This window comes from Talpa occidentalis, unplaced genomic scaffold, assembly GCF_014898055.3.
Source record: "Talpa occidentalis isolate TD23 unplaced genomic scaffold, MPIMG_talOcc4v2.1 talOcc4.5, whole genome shotgun sequence".
NCBI classification, from domain to species: domain Eukaryota; kingdom Metazoa; phylum Chordata; class Mammalia; order Eulipotyphla; family Talpidae; genus Talpa; species Talpa occidentalis.
This window is the reverse complement of record NW_023604861.1, coordinates 131,078,823-131,094,538: the sequence shown is the minus strand read 5'-3', so window position 1 is coordinate 131,094,538 and position 15,716 is coordinate 131,078,823. Positions and strand designations below refer to the sequence as shown.

The following is a 15,716-nucleotide window of genomic DNA, read 5'->3' as shown; positions in this document are numbered from 1 at the left end:
ATTCGGATGAGTTGGAAGAAAGCAAATCAGGAGGTTGTAAGTTTCTTGAGAGATGACAGAACTGAGAAGTGGTTTCTGTCCTATACAAAGGAGTTTAATAGAAGGGAGAAAAAAATTATCTCTGACCCCTTGATCTTTCTGGTTTTGCTTAGACAGGTGAGTGAGAGGAGGTATTTTAAACATCTGGCTTGTCCTGGCAACTGTACCACTTTCCTCTTTTGTTCAATATCATGTTCTCGTGACCTGCTGTCCCTTATCTGAGGCACCTTATCTTCCTTTGCTCCTGGGGCTTGTGAAAGATTGAACTGGAATTTTCTTCACTGAATCACTTGGTGAAGATGCCTTTGTATTCTCTTCCTGAGAGTGAAAATGGACTTTAGATGTTAAAGAAAAATAAAATGGTGTTAGTCATTAGAGGACAACGTCAAGTAGCCACACAAAGGTAAAAGCAGTGTCTAGAATGGAAATCGAATCCTCCTTGTTCCATTCCTATGTGTAAGCTCTTTAGCCACACAGGTTCCATTACCAGTTGGGAAAGCTTCCACCTGACTAAATACACGTGTCGGTGCACGCTGGCATCAGCCTCCCTTAACACAATAGTCGCCATTATGGGCGCATTACAACATCGTCCCACTCACAAATGCGACACAGAGGAGAGTGTCACAGACACCTCGATACACTGAGCCCCGAAGTCAAAATGGAAAGTGAAAATCACCTTCTGCAGGCAGCCACCAGCATGACTTCATATTTACATTAGTTTTGCTAATCTAGTCAAGTGAACTTTTACTCTGAGAAAATGTAATAGGAATATTTTATGTGGTGAGCAGCCATCTAAAATCTTAACTCCTATTTTCAGTAGAGTAAGTGGCAAATGCAACCAGGAAGAAAAAAATACCAGCTTCCCGAGTGCTAGAGAGGGCAGCAGGCAGTGGAAAATCCGTGCAAAGTCTTTCCAGGAAAACATTCCTATGGCTCACTGTGTAAGTACTTAAATGTTGATATAGAAAATAAATCCAATATTTCTTAATGAGATTGAGTGAAAGAGCTGGAAAGGCCCCCAGCAATCAGGAAATGAAGGTAGAGAGAGGGAAAGTCACACAGCAGGAGGGTGACAGTCGAGGACTGGCTTGGTCCTGGTGGCCTCTGCATCATTGCCCCACCAGGGATGGATCTCGGGGAACCTTGCAAGCGTGGAGGCTGGAGGGGAGCTCCATGCATCCCCTCCTATTGCTCCAGCTGCAGAGACTGGCCATGCCCACGGACACCCTGCCATACCCTGCGGTTGCTCTCACCAATATTCGTCTGATCCATTATAAAAGCAAATGGCATGTTGTAAATTCTGCTTTTTCTCTGTCATGGAAATTCAAACAGGAACAGGAACATAGTCTTTATTGATGTGAATCTTGCATGACTTAAATGAAGTGAACCAGCACAGTAGAATGAGAAGTTTAGGGGATAGTCAGATATGGGGTCCTGTCCTTGTGCAGGTATAACTGTGGAAACATTATCCAATTCCTGAACCTCTTAAGCCAAAAAAAAAAAGGTTTTATAAGCAACAGTGTGATATATAGTCAGTTTATTTGGTAAATAGGGATGAGTAGGTTGCATATATATTTATATATATTTTTTGTAGGGAAAAGAAAGACCTGCAGCTCCGGGAACAGAGTATATAACTTGAAAAGAAGTACAGCAAGGCTTGGACATTGGTGCCCCCAATGTCCCCAGGGGCCCAGCAGCTTTGCCTGCCCCCACCCCCCATCTTTCTTGCAGCTCAGTAGAAGCCCTACCAGACATTGATACAGAAGCATCCAGAACCCACTTCAGCTAATGGATCACTTTCCTACTTCCTATTTCCGTCTAATCAAAACCTGTGTTAGATCCATGCCTACCTTCAAGGGTTATTTCGTGGATTATGTAGAATAATGTGTGCAAAACTCCCTACATGTAAGACATCAATATTCTCAATAAACAGACACTACATGAGATTCATGTCCGAGCTGGTGCATGAAAATGCTGGGAGAGCAGTCTAGAGAGAGCGATGTTGAAAGCACTCTAACAGGTGGTGCTAAATCAGATTGAAAAAAGGGCTGAAATCAAATTGTTGGCAAAGCATTCGCCACAGAAATCAAAGTCCCAACCAACATGGACGTGTCCTCAGAATTATTCCAGCTGTCTGCCAGGAGCTAGATGGAAGAGGACACAGCGGAATGATTTGTGATGGCCTCTCTTATCCCTGGATGGAACAACTCTGGAAATACCCACATTGGCCGAGTCTACAGAGAGCGCCAGCAAGGGGTGCTGGGAGGCCACCTGGAGAACCAGTGCAAAGCATGAGGACTCCCTGGTGAGCTCAGACCAAACCCCTACAAACCACACATCTGGTGGGAGTGTTGTCAGTGAGTCGCTCTCCAGGGAGCTCCTGGGTTGGTTTTGTGTTTTGCAGGATGGTATTTTGTTTGCTTTAAGAATGAGTGTGCGCCATTCTCTTGGAAGGAGAAGAGTGAGAGATATCTGATAGTTGGGTGTTTCACATTCTTTCAGAGATGGCCAGTACAACTGCAAGAGGGGACATGGGAGAGATGCAGGAAACAAAGGTCCAGGAGAGACAGTGCCAGCCATGCCACAAGAGAGCCACATGGGCTGAACTCAAGGCTGGTGCTCAAGAGTGCAGTCGGGTGGGGAGAGAGGGGGTGGAGAGGGAGAGGCAGGGGACCTGGAGAAGAACTTTTGTGGGAGTGACGGTGACCAGGTCACCATCAGAGGGGAACTTGTGGCAGAGACCAGCCTTATCACCCTCGTGTACCTGGTCACCTGGACAGGGACTCAAGTCCTGCTTGTTGGAATGTGGAGGCAGTAGGAAAATATAAGGGGGGTTGGCTGTCTAATCTATGTTATGGTTCCAGTAGCAAGAGAAACACATGTGTATCCCCCATTGATATATACACGTTAAAAGACACATTCCAGGTTACCGTACACAAAGGGCAGATTATGGGAATGTTGTAAAGAGGTTTGGAACCAATGGCATCCTTAAAAAATACATTTCTCTTATACCTTTGATCTAAGAGGCATAAAAAAGAGAATTTTTGTATTTGAAATATATAATATAGCTGATGTCATCCACACATATGCAATCATGACATCCCCCCATACACACACACATGCATACACACTCACACACGCTGCATACACAAGCATTGGGTTATTTGCTTGCAGATGAATCCCTCAGGGACTGCTATTGTACTTGGCACACATGAATTCAATAAATACTCAAAGAATATTCCTGGACAAAGTTAATAGATGAATGAATGGTTGGATGGATGGATGAGATAGAGGGAAGAGGAGAGAGAGATGTTAACCGCTGAGTCCAGAGTGTCAGAGGTGCCGAACATGGACCAAGCTTTCCAGTCAATGGACCTTTAGTTTGGCTTCAGAAGCAACGTCAATTCTTTGGACAAAGGGCGATGTGTGTATATGAATGGAGCACCCTGGAGTCAGCATGGCCTTCAACTAGCAAGTCCAAATAAATTCAAAGGATTACAGAGCCAATGTGTCTACAACATTTTTTTGATGCATTCAATTTTCCTTAAAAAAATAAAACAGCAGCTCCCTTTTGCAAAACCTACATGTAACAAATGCATGCCCCCCTCCCCAATCTGCCTGTTAAGCAATGGAAGGTGGCATGTGGTTTTAAGCAAGTCATTTTATGTCCCTGTGACACAATTTGTTCATCTGTAAAACACAGTAAAATCATCAACTCGCACTTCCTACATTTATCCTTGAAATGCTGAGAACCACAAGCAGTAGCTGTGAAGAAAACATTCATTGAGAGAAACCTGAAGGACTGTCACTAGGCTGTCACATGGCCCTGTGTGAAAATAAGGGACTTTCTAATCCAAGACGTTCCAGATATGCCAAAGGGTGGGTTCAGCCCACCTTTCCCTGTGGGAAACATAAATGGTATAAATAAAAGACATGACTAGTTTGTCATTAAATCGGGGGCCTGCCCATTAACCTTACATGAGCCAAATGCCAGTGACCAAGAGAGTGGAAAGGTTAGCAGGTAGCTCATTGAAAAGTCTGTGACTGCCGATCAGAGGGTTGGGTTTATGCTTAACTTGTGACACTGCATTGCAAGATCCTGGTTAAGTGACTTAAAACTCTCTTCCCAATTCATCTCATAAGCCAAATGCCTGACACCCACTAGGCTGTTAATGGATAAGAGAATAAAGGATGTTGTCAAGATCAAACAAGATAATGCAGGTGCCTATTATATGTAACATTTAACATATGATACAAATGTATGGTTACTGGCATTCCTGGTAATATAGGTTCTATAGTTCATTCAGAATCTTTGAAATTAGGTTGACTGATTTAATAGGGTCGTGTAGGCGAAGGCTGCACTGTTAACTTGGATATGGGCTGGCTTTGGGTGATGGGCAGATCTGCCCCACTAGGAGCTTCAGCAATTGAAGCCAGGGACTATTCTGGGAACGCTTTTGTGGTGCCTGTGCCCATGCGTGTGATGGATGTGATGGGGGATACCCAACGGGACATTCATGGGGGCACAACTCACTCTACATTAAAAAATGAAGTCTTTCTTCTCTTGGCCTGTTTAGTTTTAATGTTTCCCCCCAACCAACTCACCTGAGCCAAAAGAAAGGCAAAGATTTTCCACCTTGCTGCTTAATTGGCAGTCAGACATTTGGCCTCTCCCACCTCTCAGAAGTTTGGCCACGACGACTCGCCTTACTCCCGCCAAGCAACATTAACATGAGGCCGAGGCACCAGCACAAAGTCCCCTTGTGGTTACCACGTGACTTCATCTAGCAAAGAGAACACCAAAGAAATCCCGACTGTTTCTTTATGAGCAAATGGTACAAAAACGAGTGATGGAAAGGTCTAGTTTGAGAAGTTGGTGAGTCGCTGATAGAATCTGCAGGGACAGTGGGGATGGATGCAAACTGAAATGTCAACAGAGTGTGTCTGGGCAGGGAGCGTGTGCTGTTGGCTGACCGGGGACAAGAAGCCGGCGACACAAGACACCATCCTTTCAACAGTGTCACAGCCCTGCTTCCCACAGCTTGCTTTCATTTTTTTTAAATCATAGTCTAATAAACAACTGTCATGTCTAGCCTGTGTTGAAAAGTATTGAATATGCACCACTTTGGAAGAGTTTGCCTGGGGAAGATGGCTGCCCTCCATGCATCCTCCATTGTTAATTTGCAGAGAGGCCTGTCTGTGAAGATCTGAGGGTGTGTCTGTATCCTCCACAAAACCCCCCCAAGGAGAGGCGCCAATGCTTTGTGTTGGTTTGGAATCTCCTGTGCAGCTGACTGCAAAGTACTGATCATTGTATTTGCTACAAAGACAGAAAACCCAACTCTTTAGAGAAGCAGTTTAATGTGGAATCTATCTGAGCTGCTCTGGGCTTGCTGCAGGCCATTCACCTGGGTTTTGCATTCTTTATTCTCTAGGGAAACTTCCTCTTTTCATGCTGGAGCCCCCCCAGCTCTGAGCAAGGCCTGGGGCAGTCTGCATCGTTGTTTCATTCCCTTCTTTCTGAGCTTTTAACAAAAAGCATCCTGAAGACCATGCTTCTCCAGGATTGGCTCAGAGCTAATCCTCAGCAAAAGGACAAGGTGTTTTCCATTATGTGTCCTCCGTATTATGGCTTCCTAATTTGGCCCACAGGAGGGATCAGATTCCTCATGCTGCTTCTCTCTTTGCTAAGACGGGATTTCTCCTCCTTGGCATTATAGACATTTGGGGCTGGATGATTCTGTGCTGTAGAGGGTTCTCCTTTGCACTGTAGATACTTAACTTCATCCCGGCCTCATTCATTAGATGCCAGCAGTGCCTTCTCTCTCCGGTTGTAACAATGAAGAATGTCTTCTGACTTTAACAAATGTCTCTTGAGGACACTGTGTCTCAGATTGATAATTATTGCACTGAAGGGGACTTCAGCAGAGAGTGCTTCCCAGGGAATTGCAATAAGCCATAGAGATTGTCTTATAATGATAGAATTTCCAGCATTCATCTGTTTAAAGACCTTCTTGAGAGTCCTGAAATCTCTGAATAGAGATAGACCCTCTCAAGCATGAGACAGCCCATGCATTCATTAGCTGGGTTATCAGAAGTACATAAACTGAGACCTATAATAAACCAATCACAAGCATTTGGCCCAAATCAGTAGCAGTTTCAGGTGTGAAATCTTCTATTCATTGGACTTCTGGGCCTGTGTAGTCCCTTAAGATACTCGTCTGACTCTTAGCAAAGCAGAGGGATATTCTCCATTTCTCAAATGATGAATTTTCAAGCTCAGAATATACAGCTATAAAATCTGGCACCTCAGGAGCCAGTATCTGTATGCAGAGTCTAACACAATTTCCAGCCCTAACCAGAGGTGATGTCATCAACCAAGGCACATATCCCACACCTCGTTTTCCCGTGGCAGGATTTACACTTTCTTGCAGAATGTTGAGCTGGCAAAGATTGTTGAAAGCAAGCAACAAAGACCCAGGGCAGGCACACACTATTCTTTAAGAGTAAAGCCCTATTCCTGTGTGGCTTGTGATCGGCCACACTATGAATGCTTCAGCACATTTTGTGCAGCGAAAAATCATTTACCATGTATGAGAGAGGGTCACTTTCAATAGAATGAGAGAAGATTACTATTGCATTAGGGAGAGCCAGCTAATGAGTGCAAGCTGTGGCAGAGACCTGCTGGGGTCCTGCCACACATAGGCCAGCAAGGAAGATTCAACAGTAGGTCGACCAACTGGCTTGACTGACTCCAATCACAGTAAATCAGAGAGGTGAGCATCGACCTCTGAGTGTGCGGTGAACGCAAAGATTTCACATTTTCCTTTTTTCACTGAAAAATTGACTTCTAATAAAAATTAAAAAGACCTTTGTCCCAAAACTCTAAGGAGAATTAAATGTATACAGTTGGTTTATTTGTTGTGTTACTAGAACATTTATAATCCTTTTTTTAAAAGACTTATTTATTTATGCATAGAAGAACTGTGGTATAGGCCAGCAGTGGGGGGTGGGGGGTGAAAGGATTCACCAGAGACAGAGTGGGGAGCAGAACAGGCAGATTGTCTGGAATATACTGCTGAGAGGAGCAGCAGATGAGTCTGGAGAGGTCTACTGTGCCATGTGGGTAGCTCCCTGGCCGGGGATCAAACTCGTGCTACAGTGGCTGCGGATAGTTCATAGGTTGCATCTTAACCCCTTGTGGCACCAGGGAGGCCCCATTTATAATCTTTTTGTTTGGTCTTTTAAAATTCTCAAGACCATTAAACTTGCCCCTAACTTGGAGAGGGAATCCACTGATCCTGTTGAAATTTAATTGATCGATTCCTAAATCATGAAAGGTTCATTAAATCATGAAAGTTATGCATTCCTAATAGGGATTTAAATTTTTAACCAACTCAACTTCAATAGCACATACCACTTGTAAGAATCTGTAAAGACTGCTTTCTCCCCTACTTGGAAGACAGTTCATAGAATCACAAAGAAAATCTCTCACCTGGCATCTGACAACTCCAAAGGCACTCATTCTTCTGGCAATATGCCCTCTCTGCTAAAAAAAAAAAAAAAAAAAAAAAAAAGTAAATATTAACTCAAGGTATGATTTTTGCAAATCTCTGGCTTTGCCATTAGTGCCTCTGTAAATAAGTTAGAGACAACACATTCTTTCTCGGCCATGGGAGCTGCATGCTAATCATAAGGATGGAGTTTAAGCAAGACCAAGATATGAGGTCCAAGCCCAGCACTTCTCACCAAGAGGCAGAGTAGCAGGTTATGGAAGATGGAACATCATGTGCTATTGATATTGAGGGAGGAAACCTGTCATTTCTAAAGGGTAGGGGAAGACTCTGGCTCAGGTCATTGAGGCATGACCATCAGACAGCCCTGGATGCACCCTGAAAATTTGCAATCCATTCTTCCCTCAACTCCCCTCTTCAGGGCCTAATGAAGGCAAACAAAGGAAAGCTCTGTCCCTAAATCCCCCCCCTCTGAAAATTTAAAGAAGTCATGTGCTGGGGGCATTTTTCTCCTTTTTCAATGTAGTAATCAGAGTTATGCATTCTTATCTGGCTTGTGGGTGAGGTAGTCAGATCAGTTCTGCTCTGTATCCCTTAATTTTGCTGTTGCCCAAACAGATTTTCCACTCTTGTTTGCTGCTATGCCATTAATATGCTTTTTTCCTCATCCATAATCTCCTTTCACTCTCACATCCTTGAAAGAATTATATTAGGACTGGATTCAATCACGAACACCGCTCAGAACCCGTCCCTACCTCCGGGCAACGATAATGGTCTTCTCTCGCCTTTGTCCAATGCACTGGGCACCACCTCTCTGTGACCATGCTTCCCTGTTGCACTGGGATTATTGTCTACACTTTGGTGTCCCCTTCTCCATAGCCTCTTCCAAGGTAGCACTGTGTCTTCTTCACCTCTGTGTCCACATGGCCAGATGCATTGTTGCATTGGATGTATTTATGACAAAGAACAAACAAATGAGTGACAACATGAATGGGCATGAAAATTGCACTGACTCTGGTCTGTCTGGAGTAGACAGGAATTCTGGAATGATTGTAAGATTTTCTACCTGTTATATTAGAAGGCAGTGAAAACACTGCCTTTCCTTGTGTTGTGGAGAAAGGTACATAGTTAAGGAGAAGAAGCTCAACCAGGTTAAAAAAGATCTCAGCCCTTGTGTTCCCATCCCCTCAGCTGTAGTTCAGCTCTTATTTGTATAGTTTATTAGTTATTATTTTTGGTAATTTTCCAGAGAAAATTTGAATCGACAGCCACACATTAGAGAAATTATCTTCCAACTAGGGAGAAAGGCAGTGTCCTCAGACGTCCATAAACAGCTAAAGCCTAGATAGCATCTGGCCATGGGCCTCTTGATTTAAACAGCCCATGGAAATGACCCTTTGAAACTACTTACCTGCTCAGGATTTTATACATGTTATGGGAACAATGCTAATTAAATGACAGTGGTCTCATTTTGAGGGATCTCAGGAAGGTGATATTATATCAGATGTGCTTTGTTTTGGGTTTTCTTGAAGACACACTGTATCACATCAGTGCACCAGTCAGCTTTTCTTCTGCCATTGACTCCTGGTGGATCTAGAATCCAACAAACAGCTCAACTCTAGCAAGTGTTTCAGACTATGACATATATTTTGTGTGTGTCTAATTGCTGCCCCAATTTTTCTTTCTTTCCTTGTGCTTCTTTATCTACTTTTAATAGATGTTCATAAATCTTTTTTGAAGTGATATGCTAGAAAAAAATAATTAAATATTTTGTGTATGTTTTATATACCAAAATATTTTCTTTGTCAAAATATTTAACAATGGCATGGTCACAGATCAATCAGAATTGCTACCCACTAACAACAAAAACCTGAACCGGTACACACAGGCAGAGTATCATCCTTACTAATAAATAAGTTAGTAGCAGGTAGAAGAGAGAGTACTTGACCTGAATTCAGGGGACTGGGAAAAGCAGAACCCATGAAGATAAAAAGCACTGAGCTAAAAGTCCAAAAGATAGGAGTTTGAAAGCTTGACTCTGATTCTTCCTCACTTTCTGAGCTTCAGATTTCTCCTATGCCTACTTCATGGAGCCGGTAGAGAAAAGAAGGTATAGCTGAGTTTTCTGGGAGAAAAATACATCACTGTACTGATGTAGAAATGCCACAAACCATGTGCTTATTTGAGTCCTTCAGTGAAACTTTTCAATGAATCACACCATTTTCTTCCAGTTTTTTTTTTTTTTTCCATAGCAGGGAAACATGGTCACACATTATAAATATCTCTCCGTTGGTCTCCATGCGTAATCTTGCAGATTGCTACCGAAATGGGTGAGTTCCTCCATGGAGCAAAGCAGATACCCAGGGCTGCCAGGAGCTACCACCCTGTGCACAGAGAGGTACTCTACAGCAGCCTTGGGATGGGGCCATGTGACCACAGAAGGTGCCAGAGAGGAAAAAAGGGTTGGTGTGGCCAAAACTGAGGCAAGCATTTCAGCCTCAGCCCTTAGCCAGTGAGGTCATTTTCCATGTAGTCTCTGTTTACACTAGCACCAATGTCTCTTGCATGTTGCACACAAAAAATCTGAACCCGAACCACGAGCCATCCTGGCCAGCACAGCGGCACTTGCCATCCTGGCACTGTCATCAGAGCTGGAGTTGCTGTGAGTCTGGCTGGAGCTTCTACTTTATTCTTTACATCCATGAGGTGCTTGTGCTCAGACAGTGCTGCCTCAGTCTCCAAAGAGGTGATTCCATCTTATTTCCGGAGGATGGGTGTGGTGATTTAGAGACTGTGTGGCTTAGAATCCCAGCCCTCCCATGGACCATCTGTGTGGTCTTGGGCTTTGGTACCCATATATCAGATGGGCCATAATACCGCAGAATGGTAGCGAAGACTTAATGAGGCATTCGTGTAAGGCCCTTAGAGTAGTAACTGCCCATAGGGACATTTTGTAGTGTAAAGTGCGGTTATTATTCATGCAGTTGCAAACTCATTAACATAGCAAGACTGCTACTGATTGTTCAAGCTCATTCTCACCCCCTTCTCAAAAGTTCTTTGTTAATACCACATCTAATGCTTGTTTGTTCACACCTATTCTGTTGTAGTTGTTCTGTTCCCTCTGCATGGAATACAATGATGTGATAAAATATCAACTATATATTTGGTTTTCTTTCCCAGTTCCTGACACAGAGCTGCCAAAACACTTGGAATTTCCTGAATGGTGGGGGGCGAGAAGAGCGTCTTTAGTTATTCATAATAAATCCCTTTCAACCATTCCTGAGTTTGTACTCATGAGGTGATTTTTGGAAAGTCCCTAGGGATGGAGGAGTGATATTCAGAGGGGACCAGCCATGTGATGGGAGGGTTGTGACATTCACCCCCACCAACCTCTTCAGGCAGGGGAGAGGATCTGAAGGTTGAGTTCCATCACCAGTAGCCAATGGTTTCATCAATCATGCTGGAGTGATCAAGCCTCCATAAAAAACCTAACAGTGGATTCCAAAGGGTTAGTGATCATGTTGAGATGCTGGGACAGTGGTGCAACCTGAGAGGGTATACAGCCCCATGCCCTTCTCCACAGTGCTTGCTACATCTCTTCTATCTACCTGACAGTTACTAAGGTGTGCTTTATAATAAGCTGAGACTCTAATAAGTAAGTTGTGTGAATTCTGTGACCTGTTACAGTAAATGATGCAACCTGGAGAGAAGTTGCGGGAACCCATTTTATAACCAGAGTACTGATGACAACCTGGGAGTTGTGTTGGCATCTGAAAGAAGGGGCTGACTTGTGGGGCTGTGCCCTTAACCTGTGGGGTCTGAACTGACTCTGGACAGTTAATGTCAGAATTAAGTCAAGTCACAGGACACCCAATCAGTCTCTGCCAAGAACTAAAGAATAGCTTGGTACCAAACAGCCTGCACATCTGCTGTTAGATATGTCGGTGGTAGAAGAGAGAAACAGTGTTCTTTTCAATGTCTTTACTTCCTCTTTTTTTATTTTAAATGCTTTACTTACTTTTTTTAAATGCCAAGTTTTACTCCTCACTACATCATTCAAGTAGCAAATCTAGCTCATGTCATCCAGGAAATCTGTTCCTCTATGTCTCTCAAGATGGGATGGGTATCCATTCCCTTCTCTCTTCCTCTTGCTTGAAGATCAAGTCTGTCTCCTACTTCAGGCTCTTTGAGGGCAGGGTCTAATTTCCTCTAGTTTGCTATGTCCTCATCATAACCTAATAGAAAGTTGATGCTCAGTAAATACATTATGAATGACAATAACATACTAAGATCCTGACATTGTGTTTAGGTATATGAGGTTCTATGATTTCCTAGATGAAAAGGGAAATTTCTTGATATTCTCAAATGCTTTTCCACAGTGAGTTAATATCTTAAAGCCCCGCCCATCCATGCATGGGCTCAACTGCTATGAGGGGGGCAAGGATTACAAGGTATCATCAGCCTGGCCCCTCCACTAGGGCAACCTTCCACTGGGCTGGTCTTAAATCCCTTTTGAGTGTGTACATAGGATGTCCTTTGCTAAATGTCCTTCGCACCTTAGTAACAGGAATGAGGATCTCAGACACATGTATTAGGGAGACTGAGGGAGAAAGTAAGTGAATCTGAGGGTTCTGGGTATCTACAGAGGGCCAAGAGAAGGGATGAGTACCATTGGAATGAAAGCAAACTGTCAGAGAAGGTCAAATCGGAATGAGTCTGCCCAAGACGCAGCTCTCCAGGAGGTAGCCAAGGGGAACAGATTATTAATAACTGAGCAGGAGAGGGATCTGAATATAAGCATGTTCTAAAAGAAAGAGCCCATGTTGGAGTTAAATAGACATGGCTTTGAATCTCTTCTCTCCGCTCAGTACCTGTAAAAATGTGGGCAAATCCTCAAAGCCTCTGATTTTTAATTTCCTCATCCATGGAGGAGGCTTCATGGTGTTTGTTGCAATGATTAAATAAAATCTAATACCAAATAAGCAGTCAGAGTTTACGTGCTCCAGTAATGTCTGTGCCATCGGGACCTCAGTGGGTTGCTGGGGTTCAGACCAGTGTCTCCCATGGATGCCCTTTGTAGAACCAGGATACAGAAGATACTTGAATGGATCTCTTCAAGGTGAGCCTGACCCCTCTAGCAGATAGAGCTTCTGGAAACCTGTTCTTGGCAGCTCTAAGCATGTGGAAGGTGGCATGATGGGCAGTGCTGGTCTCCTAACTCCAGTGTGCCTACCACTTGGCTGCCAGAAGCTGCTTCCGCTGCTCTCCCACCACCTGACATTGTGAGCAGGCATGTGGGGTGAGAGGTGTGGGTAGGACTAGCTTCCTTCAAACATGCAACTTCAAAGTTTCTGAAGATGTCATTTGGCACCAGAGAGTCAGAGCAACTGGAACTGTGGAATTTCCAAATATAAAAGGTCCCATTCAGAACAGTATGCCTTGTTGCTCAGCAGGAAACAAGGAGACATTTGATGATATTAAAAGGCCTTGAGCTGAAAACAAAGAGACCCAACTTTCTTTGCTTTGTCTTCTGAGTTTCAAGATCTGGCCGGTGTGATGGTAGGTTATGAAAACAAGCTACAGCTAACCCCATTCTGCCTTGGCAGAAGACTTGCTTCTGAACACAGACCAGCAGGCAGTGCCCCCTGACCCTGGTTTCCCCCAAAGATTCAAGCAGATATTTATTAGGAGAGTGAAACATCTAGATTAAAAGGCGCAGTCATACAAAGTAGAAATATGAACTATCTGATCATTGTCTCTCTCATTATATTGATATCTGAACTATTACCAAATCACTAATTACTTCTTCTTTTTATAATCAGTGGGCCTTTTATTTCATTCAGGACTGCAAATTTCCCTCTAAGCACTGCTTTCTCTGCATCCCACAAATTTTAATAACTCTATTCTCATTAGCACTTAGATTGACATTTTTACATTGATACTAAGATGTCTTCTTTGACCCTTAAATTCTTTAGAAGTATATTTAATCTGTAGTTTTGTTTTTGTAGTTTTCCAACTTTCTTCCTGTCACTGATAGCCAGGTTTTTTTAAGATTTATTTATTTATGCATACAAGAGCTGGGGTGCAGGCCAGAGATGTGGTGGGTGAGAGGAGTCACCAGAAACAGAGTGGGGAGCAGAACAGGCAGATGTACACTGCTGAGGGGAACAGCGGGCGAGGCAGGAGAGGTCTGCTATGCCACAGGGGTCACCTTCCTAGCTGGGGATCAAACTCATGCTGCAGTGGCTGCGGATATCTTCATAGTACAGCGTCTTAACTCCTTGTGCCACCAGGGAAGCCCTACTGATAGCTAGTTTAAATCTTTCATGATCTAAGAATCTACTTGCTATGACTTCTACTACTTAAAATTTGTGAAGATGTATTTTATGGCCCTCAATACAATCTATCTTAGTGAATATGTGAACTTGAAAAGAATACATGTTCTATTACTGTTGGATACTATATTCTGTAGATGTCAATGGATTCATTTGATCAATGATTCTGCTCACTTCAACTGTATTTTAATTGGATTTCTGTATGATGGATCTGTCAGTAATTGATTGATGGCTTTTAAGTTACCAGCAACTATAATAAAGGGTTCAACTACTACTCCTACATATCTGTCAGGTTTTACCCCATATATTTTGTCAGTCTGTTGTTAGATCCATATACATTTTTTTAAAGATTTATTTTTATTTATTTATACAAATACTGGGTACAGTTAGAAGCGCCATGTGGGACCCTCCTCCAGTGTCCGGGGAGCAGCCGGGGATAGAACTGGCACTGCAGAGGCTGAGGGCAGCTTCGCAACCCAGCACTCAACCGCTGCGCCACCGGGGAGGCCTGAGATCCATATACATTAAAGAATGCTACTTACTTCTCACACCATTCCCCATCTCCATCCCCAATATGGTGCCTGGCAGTCGTCACAATGTGTTCTCAAGTGACCAGAAAGTTCTGTTACTGAAATTATGTCTGGGAAAAAAATTCAGAACAGTACAAAATCATAATGCCATCCTCAACAAGTTAGTCTATTAAACCAGAGGGTCAAAAGTATTTTATATACACATCTTATGGTCTATTCCTCAGAGCAAACTCTTCTGAATGAGGCAACAGAAAACTCAGAGAAACCAACAGAGCTGCGGATTCTTGGTCATCAGCACCCTATGCTCTTTGGCTGCAACCCATTTCCTATAGCAATGAGTGAGAAATACCCTTCCCACAAGAGTCTGCTTCCCTAACAGTGAGCCTGTACAGATCAGCAGTCATGGTAGACACTGGTGCCTACTACAGGAATCCCCTGCAGTGGCTTCAAAAGATCTTGGCACAGAGCTTTTGGGGAAAAAAAAATAAAAACATCCTAAATATAATTCAATTATTTATACAAAATATAAACATACCAATCAGAATCTGAATTTCTCCATGCACCATTTGTTCATACCCCGCTTCTAATTTAGTAATTTCATACAAGAGTAAGCGTATACCTTCCGTAGTGTGATTATAAGAAGCACAATGTATATTTTGAAGTAGGAAACATTCACCCTTCAGGAGTACACTATCCCTGTGCGGAGAGAAAAGGTAATTACTTACATGCCAACTTGCCACTGGGAAAACAGGGGTGGCTAAAGAAACCTTCACAATGGAAATCTTGTGTTTCTGGTGCACATGTTCAGTGAGAGAATCTTCTTCTGCAGGAATGGTGCCAGCTCCTCTCTCCTGCACATCCTCTCTGCGGATTAATCATCAGGGCCCCTGTAACCACACTATGACCGCTATGTGAGGCGCCTTCTTCCCTGAGACAATGAGGTTCTGTCCGATTGTCTCTGGGAGGCATTTACAGCTTGAGGACATGGCTCTGTTTTATTGAAAGTGCTCAGCGCTGGCTTCTTGGGACATGGCTGGGAGCGGTGTCGAGCTGGATTAGGCAATAACAGATGTTCCAGGGGGACACTGAGACATTTTCCTGTGTGGGGCACCCAGAAGGACGCGTTGTGAAAGGCCAGGGAGGCAGAAGTGTGTTTCACCAACCCCAGACTGAACGAGCAGCCCCGTTTCTCTGAAATGAGTGCCCACTTTTAAATCATTGCTGGGGTCTCCTCACACAAAGGGCACATGACAGGGAGGAGCACAACTGTGGAGCTGACTCTTTGTCTCAGTAACTGA

The 15,716-nt window shown here is 43.5% G+C and overlaps 1 long non-coding RNA gene across 1 annotated transcript; it reads right to left on the bottom strand.

Annotated features, from left to right (window-relative positions):
• Nucleotides 1-336: 336 nt before the first annotated feature.
• Nucleotides 337-8,433, bottom strand: LOC129146954 (uncharacterized). The gene is made up of 4 exons (XR_008554369.1): nucleotides 8,309-8,433; nucleotides 7,535-7,588; nucleotides 4,645-4,823; nucleotides 337-374 (listed from the first exon to the last, which is right to left on the bottom strand). It is a non-coding gene; the product is annotated as an uncharacterized LOC129146954 (long non-coding RNA).
• Nucleotides 8,434-15,716: the final 7,283 nt, after the last annotated feature.